The sequence below is a fragment of the Mus pahari genome, chromosome 3 (assembly GCF_900095145.1).
Source record: "Mus pahari chromosome 3, PAHARI_EIJ_v1.1, whole genome shotgun sequence".
Classification (NCBI taxonomy): Eukaryota; Metazoa; Chordata; class Mammalia; order Rodentia; family Muridae; genus Mus; species Mus pahari.
Window position 1 is genome coordinate 84,771,114 of NC_034592.1, and position 21,046 is coordinate 84,792,159.

Below are 21,046 nucleotides of genomic sequence, written 5' to 3' on the forward strand. Positions count from 1 at the left end.
TTCTTCTACATGCAGTCACCCATTTAGACCAGTGCCATTTCTTGAAGATGCTTGCTTTTTTATTCCCCTATTTCTTTCTCAGAAATCAAGTGTCCATGGGTATGTGTGTTTATTTCTAGAACTCTTACTTGATTCCAAGAATCAGCCTGTCTGTTTTATTTTAGTATCATGTTGTTTTTATTACTATTACTTTTTAGTACAGATTAAAATCAAGGATGGTGATACCTCTAGACATTCTATTGTTGTACAGAATTGCTTTAGCTATTACAGGTTTTCTTTTTTCCATATGAAATTTAGTATTGATCTTACAAGGACTGAAAAGGGTTGTCTAGGAATTTTGATTGGAATTGCATAGAATCTGTATATTGATTTTGATGAAATGGTCATTTTTGCTATGTTAATCCTTCCAGTCCCTGAGCATAAGAGAGATTTCTATCTCCTGATATCTTCTAGTTTTTGTCATATAGTTCTTTCACTACTTTAGTTAGAGTTAGATCAAGACAGTTTGTATTATTTGTGGCTATTATAATATGTGTTGTTTCACTAATTTCTTTCTCAGCCCATTTATTGTTTGTATAAAAGATGACTTGATATTTTGGAGTTAATTTTATATTCAGTCATGTTGTTGAGGGGTTTATCATCTCTAGTTCTCTAGGAGAGATTTTGGGGTCACTTAGGGATAGTTTTATATCATCTACTAATAGCAATACTTTGACTTCTTTAATTTGTATCCCCTTGATCTCTATTAGTAGAATGCAAATAAATCCGTATTTGTCAACTTGAATGAAATTCAATTCTAAGAACTCAAGAAATCAGACATCAACAAATCAAAAAGCAAATAACCCAATATAAAAATAAAAAATTGGGGTAAAGGTCTAAAGAACATTCCCAAGAGTAGGGTCTCTAATAGGTACAGTTAAGGAATTGCTCAATATTCTTAGTCATCAGGGAAATGTAAATCAAAACAACTCTGACATTCCATCTTACATCTGACAGAATAGCTAAGATTAAAAATTCAAGTGACAGCTCTTGCTGGCAAGGATGTGGAACAAGAGCAGCATTCCTCCACTGCTGCTGAGAGTGCAAACTTGTACAACTACTTTTAAAATCTGCTTCAAGGTTCCTCAGAAGATTGGGAATATTTCTACCTCAAGATCCAGCTATACTACTCCTGGGCATATGCTCAAAAGATTCTTCACCATATCACAAGGACACTTGCTCAACTATGTTTATAGATTTATTCTGAATAGTCAGAAAGTGGAAACAACTCATATGCTCCTCAACTGAAGAATGCATAAAGAAAATATGGAACATTTACATACTGAAGGACCATTCAGCTATTAAAAATAAGTCATCATGAAATTTTCAGGCAGATGGATGAAACTAAAAAATGTCATCCTGAGTGAGGTGATCCAGGGGAGAAACACAAACCCAAGTGGATATTAGTCATAAAGAATAGGTTAATCATGCTACAATCCACAGACCCAAAGGAATTAAGAAGCAAGGAGGATCTAAAGCAAGATGTGAAAATCCCCTCTGAGAAGGGGAAATAAAATAATCATCGAGGTGGAGAGAGGGAGGGAACTGGGTGAGAAAGAAGTGATAGGAAGTTTAACATAATAACTCAGTGGTGGAGAGAAAGGAAGTTTGGAGGGAGGGAGAAACAGAAGAGAGAACTGGGATTGTGGTGGGTATCTCAGGGATGAACTACAAACCCTAGAAACAGATGAGGGTTACCCTAGCTAAGACTCTTAGCAATAGGGGATATATAACCTGAAATGACCATCTCCTCTAACCAGGAAAGAAGGAAGGATGGAGACACCAACACACCCACAAAACCTTTCAACCAGAATTTTTCTTAACTATAAGATGTTCAGGGATAAAGATAGAGCAGGAATTGAGGGAATGGCCAGCAAGTCACTGGCCTAACTTGAGACCCATATCATGAGAGAGAGCTTACTCCTGATTCTATTACTGATATTTTTCTATACTTGCAGATGGGAACCTAGCATAACTGTTTTCTGAGAGGCTTCAACAAACAGCTGATGGAAACAGAGGTACAAACCAACAACCAAACATTAGGCAGGGTTTGGGGAGAATCCTATTGAAGAGGAGGGGAAAGAATTAGAGGAGCCAGAAACATCAAGGACACCACAAGAAAACCTACCGAAGTGCTCACAGAGACTGAACCACCAACAAAAAGGCAGGCATAGGAAGTGCCTAGGTCACCTCTTGCCTGCCTATGGACCCTTTCATGTCATACTTATTTATATTAAATATTAAATATTATTTTAAAATATCATCAGTTCATTGACTTATTGCCAATCAAATTTAATTCTGTCCTTGAGCTTTTGCATATCCAGGCTCTGAGTCCTGGCCCTCCAGAAAAAAATCAGGTAGTCTCCCTCTCATGGCATGGGTGGCAAGCTGGATGTATCATTGTTTATCTACTTCCACAATCTCTGTGCCAGCTTACTCCATCACATCTTGTAGTCAGGACAAATTGTAGCATGGATGCTTTGTGTCTTTGTTGGTGAATGAGTCCCTCCAGGTCTTGCTTGGTTATAGTTTATAACTTGGTTCTAACGGTTCAGGTTTCATATTCCTCCATTACTAGGGTGCTTAGCTAGGGTTAACTTCATAGAGTCCTGGGATTTTCCAATTGAGCTAGGTTTCTAGATCATTCCTAAGATGTCCACTAATTCCAGTTATTTTTTTCCAGTATTTTCTCCCTCCATTCTAAAGAAGAAGGGGAGGAAAGATTGTAGGAGCCAGATGGGTCAAAGGACACCATAAGAAAAGCAACAAAACAAATCACACTGCTCTCATAGAGGTTCACAAAGACTGAGCTGACAACCAGGATGCTTTCATGGGTCTGACTTATGCCATCTCTCTATATGTACAGTTTTCTAGTTTGTTTTTCGTGTGAGAGTCATAGTAGTGGGTGCAGGGGCTCTCTATGATTCTTAAGCTAGCTTTAGGGACCTCTTTCATTCAACTGAGTTGCATTATCCAGACTTAATATAAAAGTAGATTTATAGTCTTTCTGAAATGTAATATTCCATGCTTGCTTGATATCCAAAGAAGTCTTCTCCTTTTTGGACGAGAAATGGAGTAGAAGTGAATGAGAGAGGAGATGTGGGGATGATCATTGGGAGGTGAGGTTGGAGGGGAACCTGCACAAATATATGAGAGAACAACATTTTAAAAATGAAAAGGCACAGAAGGAGTATTTGCATTCCTCCACATTCATAGTAATGTTAAAATCACACAATTTTTCTGTACTGTGTAATTTTATGGATAAAAAGTTATTTGTTCCATAGAAATAGTAATTATAAAATATTATTTTTACAGAAAACATTCTTTGATTCTTATTATGTACACATTTTTCTTGGAAACAGAAACTTTAAGTTCAAACATATTTTATGATGAGAGCAGATCTATAAAATGAATGCCTTAATGCATATTTAAGTAACAAATTTGATAAAATCTCTGCATGTTATAGAATGAAAAAATTATAATGGACATTTTTATTTCCCTATAAAATATTTAGGGACTGATATTTAGAATGTTAGCATTTAGAATGCAAATATTCCTTGAAACTTTTAGGTCTAATGAATTTTACCAAAATACTGCCATTTAATAAAAAATTTCAAAGTGAAATTCATAAATATTATAACTTTTATTATCACAAACTGCTAGTTTCAAGACATAGGAAGGTACTGACTAAGTAGAAACAGATTGCAATCTTCCTTTAACCACTGACTAAGAAGAATTTATGACCTCTGTCATGATACTCATAACCTAGGGGGTCAAGATAATTTTTATAGTCAGTTGTCAATATTAGTTAGAAATAGAAAAATTAAAATGAAAAAAGTCACATTGCAATGACAGTAGAGCTCTTATTTTCCCATAGATAGACATAGATAACTTTATATTTCTGAATTTTTAATTTTTGATTTGTAAAGAAAATTAATTACACATACATTTTTCATTCACTGAATTATTAAAGTATCAACTCATGACTGAGGTGTTTATTAATGTATTTCAACCATGTCACATTGCATATCACTCTATAGTCATCATAATTTTTAAACTTGCTGATCAACAAAGCATCTCTAAACTTCCAACACTGGATTAATAACCTTGTTAATAAACTAATCTAAATGCAAGCCTCTGGGCATCTTGTAAAGAAGACAGTTTTGAGAAAGCTAGCAGAAGAAAAAAAGCACCTCTGAATAATGCATGCATTTGTTCCCTTCTATCTCCCTGCCTTCTGCTTGTAATGATATGTTTTGATAGTTGTAAATACCAGGGATTTGTGGATGAAAGATATTGCTTACCTGAAGGTATTTTACCAATCTTGAAATTTGACATATCGTTAGATCACCCCTAAAGCAAAATAAGTAAATTCTGTACAACATTAAGCTGAAAAATTGTAATGATTACATATTGGCCTTAGTAGAAATGATAAACATTTTGCACAACTATGATTGCATTAATAATTTTGAGCAACAACATGTTTCAGTGACATATGAGATCTGTGACAAATAGATAATAAATAACCATTAAATCTTAAATAGGAGTATAACGTTTGCTAAAATATTCATGCTTTATGCTAGATGCCTTATAAATGTTGGCAATTTTTATTTTGTGGTTTACCTAATTCTTCAGGTTTTGATTGTCCTCTACACCTTAGGGAAATGAATCATAATATTTATCTTAGGAGACCCAAACACCGATCAATGTCTTTAGTGTGTGTTTGTAATATGATCACAGCAAAACTTAATTTTTTTCTAAAAAGGTATAGCTTCATAATTATAGTGATGACAATGTGTACCTTATATAAGTGTAGTTCTCTAAAAGTATATTAGATTACATCCATTTCATGAGGTTGTTGTTATGTTATATTATTTCTAGGAGGTTGGGAACATATGTTTCCTCATCCCATCTAGGAAAACTAGAGCAAACCAAAAGTGAACTCAGTGAATCAGTGAGTTTTATTGGAATTTCTTATCTGAGTGTAGTTAAGCATTAATGACAAGGAACAGAAATGACTCAAAGACAGCTTCATCAACAAAAACCTATCAGCATGGGTGAGAGTTCATGAAAGCTTAAACTAGATCTTACTGCATGGTGAGAATTCCCCTATGAGATCAGATAGTCTGAATTTCCTTCAGGCACCTTGGCCTCTCAAAATCTACCTAAGAGTTCATCTGAGAGTGTCTTTCTGCAGTTCTTATGGCAATTATGAGGCTTAGGAGGAGGATTCTACTAAACCAGGTCAGTTTCAGAGACTTCTTGACACTATGAGTTATTTGCTATATGAGACTAAGGATCTTCCTTGAAGGATGGAAAGTTTCACCCCATTTATAATACCCTGAGTCACAAGCTTCTTTTCAAGATGAAATATTTCATCTTAGAGGAAATTTGGTAGAAAATGTTGACTCATCTTCATCTAAATGCTGTAATTTACCACAAATCAGTGACCTGTCTAGAATACTGGAGAATAATCATATTATAAATGTAAATGATAAGCACGGTACAATCCACAGACTGAGAATGCCCAGGTTTCAAGGAGGGCTCTAAGGAGGAAGGGGAAATAGAATAAATTTTGCAGGTGGACAGAAGTGGGTGGGAATGGGAACACAAATGATCAAGTTTGTGTGTGTGTGTTAGGAATGAAGAGACTACTAAAAGATACGACTGGAATTGGAGGGCATTTGTGGGATGATATGGAAATATGGTGCAGTTGAAACTTCCAGGATTCTAAGAAGGTGACAGACAATAGCAAGAACTCCTTGTAATGAAGGATGCAAACCTGAACCAGTTATCTTCTATAACTAACTTCCAGAGGTAATAATAAGACTTCATCCTACAATCTACCTTGACTGCAAGATGCTCTGGGACAATAGAGGCACGAAACTTATAGGAGAAGCCCATTAATGACTAGTCTATTTTGAAGCTGATATTCTAACTCTGCTATACTCATATGATATTCTGCTGTACTCATAAACTTGTACCTAGCCCACTTGGCAACAGAGAGGCTTACTTTAGCAGCCTATGCGAGCAGATTCAGAAACCTACAGTCAAACTAAGCGGAGGGAGAGCCAAAATTAGAAATCTCCATAGGCTCCCTTCCCTAGTAGCCTGCAAAACTCCTCAGAAGAGAAGGGTGGTGAATTGTAGGAGCTAAAGGGTTGAGGTATCGAGGAGAACACAGTCCCAAGAATCAACTAAGTGGGGCTCATAGAGACTCACAGAGACTGAAACTGTAATCACAGAGGACGCACGCGTTTTTACTAGGTCTTCTGAACATATGTTATGATTGTTAACTTGGTGTTTTGTGTGATTCTGAACAGTGGCAGTGGGGTGCCTATGACTCTTTTTCTTGCTGTTGTGACAGGTTTTCTTCTACTGTATGGCCTTGTCCAAGCTGAATAAGAGGGGTTTTGCCCAGTCTTACTGTGTTTGATTGTAATTCCTAGAAGCCCTACCCTTTTCTGAAGGCAAATGGAGGAGCAGTGCATCTGGAGGAAATAGGATGTACAGAGAAGGGGACTAGGAGGAGTGAAGGGAGGGGAATCTGACAATAGGATGTATTGTATGAGCAAAGAATAAAAAAGATAATTAAAAATATGTTATTTTTCAAGATTAAAAGTCACATTATTGATACAGCAGTCATTGTGCTCATTCAATTCATATATGTTATCCATTTGAGTGTTAACATCTATTTAACTAATGCATTAGTTGGTAATAGGTAGTTTCTGTGGGTCTGAATCCCACAGCTTTCTTGGTTCAGTCTTCTGTTTAAGCATTAGAGGTTAACTTGTCACTTCATGCTAACCTTTCATCTCCATTCATGGTTTTGGAAGATTGCTTCCATAATTGTACTTTGGCGGGGGGGGGGGGAGTGATTCTGGAACCAAAGAACCTATTTTCTTTTTAATTACTAGCTGGAGGCCTACTCTCAGATTTTTTTCACACAAATATCATAGTACTGCCATTAGAACACAACTGTCACATGAGATGCTAGTTGGATTCTATTAGGCTATATATTTCTACTATAAACAATGTCTTCCTGTAATTCAGTTGTATTCTTTGACATAGAAACAAGCAACAGGTTCTCCCTGCATTAAGGGTAGGCACACAGGCTGTGGATAGTAGGAGGTAAAAATAATGGGGCTACCTTTAGAATACATGTAATCTACTCTCCCTATTGGAATCTGTGGAAAGTGACAGGACATCTTCACTACAATTAAAGACACCTTCATAGTTTTCAGTACCTTGATCATTCCAAGACTATGTATAAAGTAAAGAACATGACTCCCTTGTTCTGTCATTTCCCATAAATTCTCTATGACTAAGGCATATTTTATTACTTCTCACTACTAACAATTACTCTTTCATGCCCTCTTTTACTTAAGATTCATACTCTTATCGGTCAAATTCAGCTCCTAAGAAATCCTTGCATAGAAAATTTATACCCATTCAACAGGAATTTAGGAACTAGTTTGGGTTCTCCCATAAAGAGTTGTTAACTCAGTAAGTATTTTAGTTATCATAGTTGAATTTTTTATTCTTTTGCTTCATTTCTTTCAATTATGTATGTATTGTAATATCTGTGGTATTACAATTTTCCCCACTGTTAACATGAGGTTTATTGTACATTAAGATTGAATAAATATAATTCACTAAATTGATGAGATGATTCACAGACTTAGAACTAAAATTTACTATTGATTTTCTACTCCATCTTTCTCATTGTTATTCATTTATAAGACCTTGAAGTATTCCTTGGCAAACTCAATCTGTGCCTTTCCTAATTATGAACAATTCGGACTTATTTTTGTTTCTATGACCTCTGCTTTTCATTAACTGTGATTTAGCTCCAAGGCCTATGTGAAAAACAAAAACTCTCATCAGAAAAATATGTTAACTTTCAGAAAACATTCTCTCACTAAAAATATTTTAGAAAATTATTTCTGTGTACTCATGATTTATTGACTTTATAAAAGATTAAAATATGTTTCAAGATGAACAATATAAAATACTTCTCCATGAGTATGTTTATTATTTGTCTATTCTACTTTTGTTAGGAACAGAGAATTTGGGCACAGTGGTTGTCATGGAAACAAGAAAAGTCTATGGATTTCAACTTAAACCTAGGTTAGTTACCGGGTAACCATATATAGAATAGAAATAAAGACCATGAAAATGACAGGGATAGATACAAGAATAATCAGTTAACAGCATTGTCTTTCAGTTACATTAAATATAAACCAGGAACATTTTTATATTAAATGAAGAAGATACACACATCCACAATAATACACATAAAAAAAAATGTTACTGAAAGATTCAAAGAAAAGTTAAAGTACTGAAAACAAACTAAAACTAGTAAATTTTTCATTAAGAAGACTTTCACTAAAATGTTGCAAAATCTATCACAGAAACCCATAAATGATGAACAGGTCAGTACATAGAATAGTGTTTAAGGAGTAAGTTTTGGATTCTAGAGAAGCCTTCTCCCATAATGTCAAATGCAAAGTAGATCTGCATAAGCTTATTTTATTCCATGTGAATACATTATTTCAAAAATTTACTATATTAATATAAAAATTCAACTAGATAATCTTCTTGGAATGAAAGCAAAACAGAGAAAAATTTTATTACTGTTAAATCTCACTCTGTTATCAATTGTTGATCTTAGATACTGAGCCAACGGTGTTCTGTTTAGGAAATTATCTCCTATACCAAGGAGTTCAAGAGAAAGTTTCCCACTTTCTCTCCTATGAAATTTAGTGAATCCAGTTTTTGTGTTTTTTGTTTTGTTTTGGGTCTTTTTGTTGTTTTTTGTTTGTTTGTTTATTTGTTTCTTGAGACAGGGTTTCTCTGTATAGCCATGGCTCTCCTGGAACTCACTTTGTAGATCAGGCTAGCCTTGAACTCAGCAATCTGCCAGCCTCTGCCTCCCGAGTGCTGGGATTAAAGGCGTGTACCACAACGCCTGGCTGTGAGTCAAGATTTATGCTGATGTCCTTGTTCAGCTTGGAATGGATATTTTTGCAAGGTGATAAATATGGATCTATTGCACTCTTAGACATGCAGATATGCAGTTAGACTAGAATCATTTGTTGAAGATGCTTTCTTTTTCCATTGTATGGTTTTGGCTTCTTTATAAAAAACAAATAAAAAAAACAACAAAAAACAAAACAACAACAACAAAACAACAACAAAAAATACAGACGTCCTTAGGTGGTGGGGTTTATTTGTGGGTATTCAGTTTGGTTCCATTGATCAGCCGGTCTGACTCTGTACTAACGCCGTGCAGTTTAGTTTTTATTGCTATTTCTCTATAGTACAGCTTGAATTCCAGGATGGCGAGTCCTCCAGAGGCTCTTTTATAGCTCAGGATTGTTTTGGCTTTCCCAGGTTACTGTTTTTCCATATGTAGTTGAGAATTGCTCTTTCAATGTCTGTAAACATTTCTGTTTGAATTTTGATGGGGATGACACTGAGTCGGTAGATTACTTTTGGTAAGATGGCTATTTTTATTATCATGACCCTACTAATTCATGAACATGGGAGCTCTTTCCATGTTCTGATATCTTCTTCAATTTCTTCCTTCAGATACTTGAAATTCTTGTTGCACAGCTGATTCACTTGCTTGCTTAGAGTTACACCAACATATTTTATATTTTTGTGGCTATTGTGAAGAACATTGTTTCCCTAATTTCCTTCTCTGCTTGTTTGTTATAAAGGAAACTATGGATTTTTTAAGTTAATTTTATATTAAGCCACTTCGCTGTAGTTGTTTATCAGCTGATGGAGTTCTCTGGTAGAGTTTTTGAGATCACTTTTGTACACTATCATATCATCTCTGTATAGAGATACGTTTATATTTTGTTTCATCCTTGATCTCTTTTTTGTCTTTCGCTCTAGCTAGAACTTCAAATATCATATTAAATAGATATGGAATGAGTGGATAGACTTGTTCCTGATTTTAGTGAGATTGTTTCAAGTTTCTCTCCATTTAATTTTATATATATATATATATATATATATATATATATATATATATATATGAGACTTGCTATATATTGCTTTTATTATGTTTAGGCATGTGCCTTGAATCCCTGATCTCTCCCAGACTTTTAACGTGAAGGTGTGTTACATTCTTTAGAAAACCTTTTTCTCATCTAATAAGATGATCATGTGATTTTTCTTTCAGTTTGCTTATGTAGTGGATTACATTGATGGGTTTTGTTATATTCAACCATCTGTATATCCCTGGGATGATGGTGAATCATGTTTTGATGTGTTCCTAGACTCGATTTGCAAGAATTTTATTCAATATTTTTTTATTGATATTCACAAACAAAATTACTCTCACATTTCTTTCTTTATTGAGTATTTATGTGGTTTAGGTATCAGGGTCATTGTAGCCTCATAGAATGAATTAGGCAGTGTTCCTTCTTTTTCTGTTTTATGGAGTAGTTTGACAAGTATCGGTATTAGGTCTTCTTTGGAAGTCTGGTAGAATTCTGCACTAAAACCATCTTGTCCTGGGGTTCTTTTTTAGTGTTCTTAGAATAATTTTAATGATAGTTTCTATTTCTTTAGGGATTATGATACTCTTTGAAGACAGGAGTTTAGAATAACTGTGCTCTGAGAGGCTATTCCCAGAAGCTGACTGAAACAGACTTAGAAACCCAGAGTCAAACATTGGATGGAGGTTGGGGGCTCTTATAGAAGAGTTGGGGGTAGGATTTAAAGGATGGGAACCTAACAGGAAGACCAACAGAGTCAACTAACCTGGTCCTCTGGATGCTCAGAGAATGAGCCACCAACCAAAAAAATACAGAAGTCTCTCAGCACATATGCAGCAGAAGTATAGTTCACTCTCCATGTGCCTGCCCCCCCCCCAAAAAAAAAAAAAAAAACTGAAGCAGAGGCCTAAATCTCAGTGAAGCTGTAGCCTTTCTGTTTTCTCTGATTCCCCACAAGACTGCCTTGTCTGGCCTAATTGGGAGAGGATGTGCCTACTCTATCAGAGATTTGTTGCCACAGGGTTTGGGAATACAGGGGTGGGGGCACCCTTTTAGAGGAAAAAGGGAGGGGAGATGGGAGGAGAGTATCTGGCAGGGGATATGGAAAGAGGGCAGTGTTTTTTAAACAAACAAACAAACAAACAAACAAATAAATAAATATTTGAAAATATCTCACTGTACCCATTCATCTGACAACTGATATATCCAGATATGCCCATGATCACAGACAATAAAATCTGAACTCTGCATTTATAAAAGTTGTCTTCAAATATTTGTACCTTTTCAGTGATTTAAATATTCTTTATCAACTTCATGGAAATAAAAAATAGTAAACTAAATATATTAATATTATTTAAAATATTTACACTTAAAACTCTATTATACTTGGATCCGAGAAAATAGAAAAATATTAGAATTCTGTTCTTACCTTGGCACCTCAAGAGTATCCTGCATCGACTGATTTCCTCATATGATGTCACAGTAATAATCCCTTACCTTGAAGACGCCTCACTCTCCAATGACCTCAAAATTCACATGTAGTCTCAGAAATTTAATAGGCTTTAAAAGTTTCACAAGTGAGACTATTTCAGTACACAATAATACTTCAGTTTTAGGAGAATGGCCTGGAAAATCAATCATTTCTTGAGACTTACTTGTGATTTCTATAACCCCTAACTAGAAGATATATACTACTTTAATTTATTATTTCCTATTTATTGTTGTTTTATTTTTATTAAAATTTATTTATTCTCTAATGTAAGTAATCATTAGTGATAATCAAGTATTTCTTTTAAAAAACAGTTACTAAATTCAATTTAAAGATATATTGTCCACATATTCCTACATGGTCTCATTTAAAACTTTTGGATTGTATCATCATCAAAAGAGTAATGTAAAAATCTTTAATGGGATAACTGGAAGCCTGATTTCATGGAAAAAAAAGGAAGGTTGATGATCCATCAAAATGATGATTTGACCAGTATTAGATAAAATCTATTTATGAATCACCACCATTAGTGTTGCAGTCAAAGTGGGTTCCTAGAAGACATGCACTGTGACTAAATGTGCTGCTAGTTTTTGATGATACAGTAAGAAATAAAGTGGTTTGGGAACACTGCCTTTGTCAGTGAAAAACCATCCGACAAAGAAAAGATAGGATAAAAACCGTGAAAACCCTTCATGCACACTGCCTAAACCACATACAAATGTCAATGATACCTCTTAAATAATTATTCTGTATTTCCATAAATTATAAATATGTTGTCCATTAGCTTCTGCATCCGAGGCTGAGAATCTGAATTTAATCCTCAGGCACATGTGGTTGATGGAGGCGTATGGCAACTTCAAGTTGTTCTCTGAGATTCACATGAATGCTGTATTATGAGAATCCCCATTCCACACACAGAGAGAATAATCATTTAAATATTTTAAAAGACAATGTTGTGCAAAAATCACTGAGGTAGGTAACTGAAAATCATGACTTTTGCCACTCAGATTAATTCCTTACACACTACCTAGTCACATAATTCGTAAACTGCACTACTACCTTACAACAGTCTACTTTTAAGGTTTTAGCCACTTAAAAACATTTCATAGACATGGAACTAAGGTGTATGTGGGTATTCTCTCTGAGTTCTTTTATTCATGAGACCAGTCATGTTGTCATTGGTAACTCATAACTTTATTTGATGATGAAAGTTCATTCATTAGTGTGGTATAAATTTCTTACCCACTCATTTATTCATATATACTTAGGATATTTCAACTTTAGCATATTCTCATATGGAATAATTACAATCAGAAATTTGTCCATAAATGTATATCAAATAACACACGCACACACACCTATCATAGCAAAATTAATCTGCAATTTGCTTAGCAGCTTAAGTGTTTAATGAAATGAAGTATATACCAGCCACAAACCATGATTTTCATTCTTGAGTATATTGTTTCTTATTTATTCTAACATCAGCGACACCTGGGAGAATGAAGGCAATAAATGAGGCAGACAACAGCAGTACCCAACTTAATCAGAGCAGCAGAAAATTTATACTCTGAGGATTAAGAAGCATCTCATAAGTAAGGTTTTAAGATAAAAGATCAATGCACATGTGGTAGGAACATACTTTGCTATACAAGTGTATGACTAACAACAGCTGAAGTAAACTCACTCCTATTCATGACACTTGGGAGGAGCACAAAAACATATTCAAAGAACTATTCAGTGTTTGGGAAAAATTGAGGTCACAAAGTTCTTGTCTTGTTTCCTTGGAGTTTTCTCCCAAGTTCTCAAAATTCTTACATGAATCCATTATTGGATGGTCTTCTGACATTATGCCAGGGGCAAATATCTATAGAATAATGACAGACAGATAATATATGAAGGATAAATAAATGAAAAAAATGTTGATGAATAGATTATAAATGTTTTTGTATCTGTGTATATTATTATATTTGCATGATTTATTACTTTATCTAATCAATACTGAATAATTTGTATAGATAAATGTCTGCTAATACTTTAATTCTTTTTCAGTAGCCTTAAGATTGTTGCTTTTTTCCCAGTAGATGATGTAGAATTATAATTAGCCTTTTAACTTGAAATAAGAAAGTTTATATTACTCAATGTTTCTTGTATAAGCAAAATTGGTTCCTACGTAATGCCTCCTTCCCCTATTGCATTATCTTATAAATGGCATGCTTATAAAATACAAATGAATACTAAAGTTTAGGATCCTAAATTATAATGTTTCAGCCACTTTACTAGTTTCTGTTAAGCATAAGTATTCATGGGTCATATCTACTAAGAGAATGTTACATTCACATCCTAGGTTTTTCTCTTACTACTGATTTGACGATGGACACAGATCTCAGCCATTCTCTACATTATGCTTTATCAGTACAAACAGAAAAATAATTCCTGGAGTCAGAGTTCAAGGCAAATACATTGACCTGACAGGTATAAAAGATAAATCTCAAATATAAGTTGCTTCATATGTTCTGTTCTACTATATAAAACACAAATTTAAAAATCATTATTTCTTTTTTTAAATTCATTTATGACAACTGAAGGTTAGTTAAAAATGTCATCTATCATTTTTCATACTAACAATTTGGAAACTGCAAATTAATTAGCAAACAATTGCCATCAGAATTCATTTTTAAAGATTTATTTATTAATTTAATGTATGAGTACACTGTAGCTGTCTTCAGACACACCTGAAGAGGGCATTGGATCCCATTACAGATGGCTGTGAGCCACTATGTGGTTGCTGGGAATTGTACTCAGGACCTCTGGATAGAATTAAATTTTAATTCTCACATTTCTTGTGAATGAGTTTCATACTTGTAAAAGAAAATATCATTAAATTCCATCACAGCTGGACAACATTTCACTTTTAAAATTGGGGCATCTGAGATTTCTTCTGGAGATTAGGAAACTACAAAGGGCACTTTCATTATTCCCCTGTGGTAAGCAAGGGATAAGACCGATACCCAAGGGCAACTATTAAAGCTTTGCTCAATTACTTTTCTAGAGACTAAAAACACAAGCAGACAAGTCCTTTCCAGTGTGTTTGTGCAGTCAGACTTTTGTTTTTAACCTCACAGTCCTACATTTCTGCTACAGACAGAAAAGAAGTGAACTTTTGCTATAGTGAAAATCATTTGCAAACAGTCTTTCCTTTGCAATGCTCATCAGATCAACCATATTCTCCTCTACATTCTGAGGAGGCATCAATACTCCCAGTACTTGTGGAACATCATTTGAAATCTCACAAAATTAGACCTCGACTGTCATATATTTATTTCCCAGTTGTGACTATAGTTGGCACCATGGAAAATTTCTATTTTTGTTTTTGTTTTGTTTTGTGAGACAGGGTTTCTCTGTGTAGTCCTGGATGTCTTAGAACTCACTCTGTAGACCAGGCTGGCCTCAAACTCAGAAATCTGCCTGTCTCTGCCTCCCATGTTTTGGGATTAAAGGCATATGCCACCACTCCCTGGAGGTAAATTTCTATATAAATTTATATATTTCTTACAAGAAATATATTCACTTGGGAATGAATACATAGAATTAATTATAGATTAATTCTTTTTCACCTTTGAACTTGGCATCTGAGATTGGACAGTTAAGAAGTGACTCTTGAAGATTCTGTCTGATGATCTTCAAAGTACTTTGAATTCATTTGTTCTATACATGATCTAAACAAATCCATAAATTATTTAATGATGACTCTAAGTTGATATATATTTTAGGAATATTGTAAATTTCAAGGAAACTTATAAAAAGTGAATGTTGTCTTCTCCCCCCTCTGGTTTCCTGTTCCAACTGGAGAAAGACAGAATAGAGAGAAAGGTAGTCTCCAACAAGTAGCCCTGAGCTCCCAAGCAAAGGCCAATCAGGGTATTTTACACAGCTATATATTATTATGGACAACTTTTCATCAGTCAAGCCAATTTGATTTGGCATTAAAATCAGCTTATATGCCCTGCCATTTATTATTGAGCTACTTAGAAGGTACTTACAAAATAACAGGTCTTTGTACTAATGTAGACAACAGGGCATTATGAACCATAACTTTAGTTTTGGGAGAAAGCAAAGTGCAGTCCTTGGGGTGAAAGGCAAGCTTTCATGTGTCCCTTTTTTCCTCTTTGAAACTTCAGATACTGCTGCATCCTCTGAGATGTGTGAGTGAAAGAGCAAAAAGTTACTTCACTATCTTTTTTATTTTTTACATAAATGGTCACAATTTAAAGAAATGTAGAGAACTCGAATGTGGAAATACAGATTGTTAAAACTAGCATTCCAAGAAATTTTAAGAATAATGGTTATACTGTTTTGAACCTAAAATCCTATTAATTGTTTAATTACAGGAGGAACATGAATATTTTTAGAGAATATATTGCATGTATTACTTTTTCAGTTATTTCAATGCTATTAGTGATTTTTCTTGGGATAATTATGCACAGTAAGTATTATCAAAATGAAAGGAATTGTCAAATTTCATAGAGTTAATTAACATGTGAGCCCAGATTGGACATCATGTCTGTTGGAACTGTAGATTTGTGCCAGATTCTAGAGGCAATGTAATACAATTCATGGATTTGGCTGGCCCACAGTCAGGAGGAGGCTCACTGAAAAATATATTCAGGACCGTAAGTACCCTAAGGGATGGTTGCCTAGTCAATGTCCTGATGTATCTACAAGGCTTGTAGAAGTATCTGGCTCACAATTAGATGCTCAGCAACTGCTGTTAAGAAATGAGTAAATGAATACACAAAGAGGTCTTTGTTTTTAATTACACAATATAATGGCAATAACTTCTGAATCTATCTTTTCAGTTCTACTCATCTATTACAGTTTCAGTTAGGCATGACAAAAAAACGTTTGCCATTAGCATGTAAAATATGCATGTAGGATATTTCTATGAAATAACTAACGCATAGTAGTAATGACACACATTTTCTACCTCTGATAGTGACGTGTATGTTTAAAAAACACATTTGTATCAATCCATTTCTTTCATTCCACAGTTGAAGAAAATCATTCAGAACTACTTTCTTTTTCTCAGTTCAGTTTATAGGCTTGGGTGGCTTTTGTAATAAGCATTTGGAAAGTGAATGAGATAAGGAAAATAATGTCAACCATTGTACATGATGTCCTAAACAAAATAAATTGCCTCTCTTTGTGACCTCGGTCACAAGTAAAGTAAAATAGTCCAAGCTGTGTTCAAATATAATCACTTAAAAAACAGACTGAGTCAAACCCTGCAATGCCAATACTTCCTACTTATTTTGTACAGGTCAATAATCATGTAAAATGTCTGTGTTCTTAAATGTTACATGGCATGACTGCATTAAATATATTTTAGCAAAAAATTTGTTATCCAGAAGTGATTTATGCATCAGCACTCTCTCACATTTTGCTAAAATATTAGCAATTCCTTCTAGAGCTGTATAAAGATAAAAATGAGCTGTCTCTTAAAGAATAAATCACAGGTTTATCTAAACATAGTCATTCCAGGAAGATTTCATGGCACAAAGAAGTGAATTCTAGAATTCTAAACAATGAAGTTTTTTCGCTAGGTTTTTTTTTTTTCCTTAAACAAAAAAGAACTCAAGTAAGAAGGTTTAAGCTAAAAGCTAAAAGTGAGTTCAAAAATGGCTCTTTATTGAATAATTTTTGGGGAAATCAGTTTTCTCTACTTCTTAACTCATACATCAAGAAGTAGATTGATGAACAGAAGTCTCTTGACATTTCTATCTGCAGTTTGTAAAACTTGGTAGAGGAAACTCAAAGTTATTTCCTAATTAATCAATTCATCTTTATAGGTAATATAAAATCTTGCATCATTTATAAATACCAAGTACTTATAGTATATAAATTGATATGTTTATACCAAGTTTAAGTGCATTCCTTGCTTCACCAGAAATCACTCAGAACATATCATTTTCTTGCAATAAACAATTTCTAAGATTGAGGACACAAAGTTAAACTAGATAACAATGTGTGATATAGAACTGAAGTTGGTTGATATTACTATCATTTTCCTTCTGCCAATATGTTCCTTACTACATGAACTAACTATTCATGACTAGTATGTTGCTTGATGATACTGACTTTAAATTGAATGGCTTATTTACTACCCCAAAACATCAAGGATATACATTCTAAGTTTTACTTTTGTTACTATTCTGGGTTCCTTGACTCACATTTATTTAAGAAGACCCCAGTACAGGGTAATGCCAGGGCCAGAAAGCAGGAGTGAGTGGGCTGGGGAGCAGGGCGGGGGGAGGGTATAGGGAGCTTCTGGGATAGCATTTGAAATGTAAATGAAGAAAATATCTAATAAAAAATGCCTTAAAAAAATCAAGGCCTGACTAAAGCGGGGTGGGGGAAGGTAATAGAAAAAGAAGGCTTTATTACTAGACTTTTCAGGACACTCTCAAATTCACTTATTTCTGACTCTGAGCTTCAGGTTGGTGTTGTCATTTTGACTAGATGTCTTATTCCTTGGAAAATATCTGGACATCTATGACAACAAAATACCTACAGTTAAACATTGTTGCTTCTTTTTAAACCTGGGAGTAGACAATTATATGATAACTTCCTATGATTACAAAGCAGTAAAGTAACACAAATGTAGAGAACTTAATGATTAATATTTAACTCCAAATTTGATATACTCACAAAATAGAAATTTTCAACATATTGTATCAAAAATATAACAAGAAAATATATTGTGATTTTATAATTAAATTACATTTACCAAGATTTTTTATAATGAAGCATTCTAATAGTAATTAGAATTAGAAAGATTGTTCAAGAACAAATAATAAAATATATGATTTGTTATTTAATTTTTAACCGTTAATTTTATTTTCTATAATATAAGAAATTAATTAATGGCATGTATTATTTGATTTGAAAAAATGAATAATCATTTATTAGTAAAATAGTGACTTTTTAACTATGAAAATTAATAAATAAAAAGGCCAATTTAATATAATATTTTAGGATAGCTCATGGATGTGATGGCTGACTACATTGCCTTCTTAAAATAATACTCTTTATTTTCAATTTTTATTAGGTATTTACTTCATTTACATTTCAAATGCTATCCCCAAAGTCCCCTATACCCTCCCCTCCCTGCTCCCCTACCTACCCACTGCCTCTTCTTGGCCCTGGTGTTCCCCTGTACTGGGGCATATAAAGTTTGCCAGACCAAGGGCCTCTTAACAGGAAGGTAATTCTTATAATTAAATGTCTTGATAAGCATGTGAAAGGCAGATATTTTTAAAGCAGAAAAAATAAAGAGAGCCTCAGAATTTCCTTCTGCTGTTGAAACTCTGTAACTGAACATTCAGTTAAAGATTGAGAGATATATTTAAGCACTGTATTTCTTGGGAAAAATAAACTACTTCAGAGATCTTCTCTGCCTTCTAGTACTAACTATGCTTTATAACTCCACAGGGTACACTTCATGGGGAAAGGCTAGCACTTCTAAGGAAGCTTCCTCTTCCATGCTTAGAATTTATTTATGAATAGACAGTGTGCAGTGCTCGAGGTAACTTTCTGTCAATTAAACTCTTTGCTATGCTCCTATCACCTGTGTGTAGTTATGATCCCAGAACTAAATAAAACATAATTCGTATTTATGATGCCATGGCAGTGATCTAGAACTCTCCTGATACAGAAGGGGTTGTACCGGCGGGCAGAGGAACCCTCAACAGATATTTAGAGTCCATGATGTACCAGACATTGCGAGCAGTAAGCCAGAAAAATGAGGCATGCCCCTGTAACCTCAGCTGAAGCTTCGTCAGGAGACATGGCCATAGATAATCACGGATAGAGTTAGATATGAAAGGAGCTTTGACAGAAATATAAATAATGCTTGTTATAAACGTGAAGGAAAAAAAAAACAGTAAAAGACATGTCTCTAGGGGGGCAGAGCTAAGAAATTTTACCAAAGGTTTTTAAGCATGACTTTGCAGAGATTGCAAGTGGAATGATTCTCATGTGACACATAACGTTTCCTTGACCTGAACTGAGTGCATTTCGAAAGTTTAAAGCCTCATTGGATTCCTTCATAGATATGTGGATCAGGTAGCACGGTAGGATTTTCCTAAAAAAAGAAAAGAAAAGAAAAGAAAAGAAAGAAAAGAAAGAAAGAAAGAAAGAAAGAAAGAAAGAAAGAAAGAAAGAAAGAAAGAAAGAAAGAAAGAAAGAAAGAAAGAAAAAAAGATACTGGGAACTCCCTCTAGCTCTCCTGCCTCAGGAAACTCATCTTGCTCCCATAGTCTCACTGGATCTTCACAGTATTTCAGAATTCTACTTTCATGTTTCCTTGTGTGGATCACAAACCAGTACATTTTTAATCACTAACTGCTATTAAGTAAACACAACCACATATGTTCTACACAAGCGATACCTGTTTCTTTATATAAATAACAAAAATACATCATTTGAGGGTAAAAAGTTCTTTGAAATTCTAAGTAGTTGCCAATTGTTTTTATTTAATAAACACATCCTTTTCCTCAGTTTAGTTTTAGAAATGTCCATAAATGGCTATAATGTCCCTTAAAGGGACTAGACTAGGACACTAATGCATAGAAAATATTTCCATTGTTTGATAAATGGATAATTGTAGAAAGTTTAACTCATTGCTAATATTATTATTATAAATGAGCAGCTATGAGAGTAAATATATGACATGTGAACTTTCTTATTTTTCACTTAATATAATATGTCATGACAAAAAAAAAACACTAGGTAACAGTCAATATATTTGACTTTGTAATTGATCAAGAATTGTCTTTACTTTTTTTATTTACTAGGGTAACACGATAATAGTTAGATTTTCCCCAATAGTGCCCATATTCTGCCCATCTGGGAATTAGTATTCCCCTCTTTCCATGGACTTTTCATACCTGGAAGAAAATGCCAGGGTGTTTTTTAATATAAAAGAAAGGTCTCTCTAAGTTCTCTCTATCTTTCTTACTGTTACAGAAACCAACAGTATTTGAGATAGTTTGTGCTCATATACACTAAGCCCAATAACAAAAGACAAATGGCTTAAAAATGATTAACATTTATTGGGACAATTTTGTAAATGTTATCATGACACACACTATTATTCTTCTTGATATAAACACTGCCATAAAGAAGACAAGGTAGAATTTTTGAACCTGGACTTCCTCATATAAAATCATCAGAAACAACACTCTTCACTATAGTCATAATTAATATAAAATACCTTGGTGTCACTCTAACTAAGCAAGTGAAAGATCTGTATGATAAGAACTTCAAATTCCTAAAGAAAGAAATTAAAGAAGATCTCAGAAGATGGAAAGATCTCCCATGCTCATGGATTGGCAGGACTAACATAGTCAAAATGGCCATCCTACCAAAAGCAATCTACAGATTCAATGCAATCCCCATCAAAATTCCAACCCAGTTCTTCACAGAGTTAGAAAGGGCAATTTACAAA